The following is a 2,500-nucleotide window of genomic DNA, read 5'->3' as shown; positions in this document are numbered from 1 at the left end:
TCTTGCCCTCGAGTGTACATATATGTAGGAATTATACTGCAGAAACACCCCACAAAGAGTATCATAAACATAATAAACAATGATAGTCAATTTCTGCATGGGAACTTGAGAGTGTTAATAGCATATATGATTTAGTGTATGTTAATGCATAACACTTCCTTCTCCCCTTATGGAAGATGGTAGTAATATTGAGTATCACAAAAACACACAAATTAAGTACATAATATCAGAAATAGCACAATAGCACAATAGTTGCCAATATCACAATTATCATAATTATTATAACTGTCACAAAGCTTACAATTATTACACATATCTCAATGACTTGCTTACCATAAATACAATTACTAATGTCCAATAAGAATATACTTATCAGTATACCTAGCTGGAAGTTTATATATGGTTGACCTTTGTGGAAGCTTTCTTTTTAGATTTCTGAGAAGGCATATTCTGTGGGTCTACCGTAACTTCCTTATTTTCCTGATGTTTAGACTGATACTCTTGTGTAGAAGGAAATATGATCACAGCCTTCCATATTAGATGCGTTGGCTTCAGTTCATTGATAGGCCTTTTTATCTCTTTGCCATCGTGGTCTTTCACCATGCAACAGGAACAACAAAGGGAAGGGCAAGAAAACACATGAATATGCCGAAGGCCTTTTCGCTATTGCTTCGTCAGGGCAATAGCGAAAAGGCCTTCGGCATATTCGTGTGTTTTCTTGCCCTTCCCTTCATTGTTCCTGTTGCAATCTGTTAATCATGAATTCCACACATTTTTCACCACATAATGCAATTTACGCAGCATTTGTACATCTTTTCCTTCAGTCTGTTTTTCTTCTGAGAAGGTATATGATCTTATCAGGACCTTATCTCCAATATCAAGTTCTCTGTAATCCTTTACACTCTTGGATTTATACTTTTGTTCATCAGCTATTTTTGGTTTTATTGCACTCTCCGCCCCATCGATAGAAATGAGGGCAAACAACCTGTGGTCGCATGAGAGTGGTTCTATATGATAGTAAGAACCTATTTATATAAGTAGTGAGACTGGATTTGCTAGTGCCTCCTCCTCCTCCTTTTCCCTTCCCCCTTCTTTTCCTCCCTTCTCCTCTTCCTCCTCCCTTCTCCTCTTCCTCCTCCCTTCACCTCTTCTTCGTGCCTTCACCTCTTCCTGCTCCCTTCACCTCTTCCTCCTCCCTCCCTCTCTTCCCTTCTCCTCCTCCTCCTCCTCCTCCTCCTCCTCCTCCTCCTCCTCCTCCTCCTCCTCCTCCTCCTCCTCCTCCACCTCCACCTCCTCCTCCTCCACCTCCTCCTCCTCCTCCTCCCATCACCTCTTCCTCCTCTCTTCACCTCCTCCTCCTCCATCACCTCCTTTTTTATATCCACCACCTGTATGCAGTTAACATTTCCTGGTTCCAAGATATGCATGACTTTTATGAATCACTTACCACAAGTGATTACAACATGCCAGGTATTACAGTATCAGCTTAGATTTATGTGCGTTCATCGAGAAACATGTGAGAGCTTGGTTGAGTAAAGAAAAAAAAATCTACAGATCATTATAATCTGTAAGGGAGATGATAAAAGTGTAGATTTTTGTGACTGTCTTAATGTAAAAAAGGGGTTTTCATGTGCATAGTGTTTGGATGCTTTGATATCTGTGAAGGATATCTGTGAGTTAATTATGAGTGTGTAATCTCACACTCATGTAGACACACACATGTAAACTGACACACACACATGTAAACTGACACACACACACATGTAAACTGACACACACACATGTAAACTGACACACACATGTAAACTCACACACACATGTAAACTCACACACACACATGTAAACTCACACACACATGTAAACTCACACACACATGTAAACTCACACACATTTAAACTCACACACACACACATGTAAACACACACACACACATGTAAACACACACACACACACACACACACACACACACACACACACACACACACACACACACACACACACACACACACACACACACACACACACACACACACACACACACACCTGGGCTGCGAGGAATTCCATGCGGCGGACACTCTTCTTACTATGGTTGCCTTAGCTGCGATCATTGCCTCGGCTTTTAAAGCTAGTTGCTCCAAGGGAAGGTGGTCGGTTCCATGGCAGGAGTCTGCCAATCACGAGTCAGGTGTGGTGCTGCATCATGTCCAATCAGGAACTGCTACAAGATGTGGCTTGGTATAGGGAAATCCTATTGTGAGGTGCAGGCCATGTTGCAGAAATCCAGGAACTGGGAAAATCTTCGAGGACAAATTCAGGAGTTGTTGATGTTGAGATCAGTGCAGTAAGAGGAAACATGAAAGAAAAATATTTGATGATAATGATAATGATAAGAAGAAATATGATTAAACATTTTAAAAAAATCCAAATTATACTTGTTATGAATATCTATAAGGGAACAGTTTATTTGTTTGTGAAAGTAGATCCCCTTCAAAAAAGATCA

The 2,500-nt window shown here is 40.7% G+C and overlaps 1 protein-coding gene across 1 annotated transcript in view; it reads left to right on the top strand.

The window, feature by feature from the left end:
* LOC113823444 (trans-Golgi network integral membrane protein 2) overlaps nucleotides 1-2,500 on the top strand; it is a 13,822-nt gene that overhangs the window by 813 nt on the left and 10,509 nt on the right. The window lies entirely within an intron of this gene.

The sequence above is a fragment of the Penaeus vannamei genome, chromosome 37, assembly GCF_042767895.1.
Source record: "Penaeus vannamei isolate JL-2024 chromosome 37, ASM4276789v1, whole genome shotgun sequence".
NCBI classification, from domain to species: Eukaryota; Metazoa; Arthropoda; class Malacostraca; order Decapoda; family Penaeidae; genus Penaeus; species Penaeus vannamei.
Note: the sequence above shows the minus strand (reverse complement) of the source record. Positions and strands in the feature narration are given on the sequence as shown.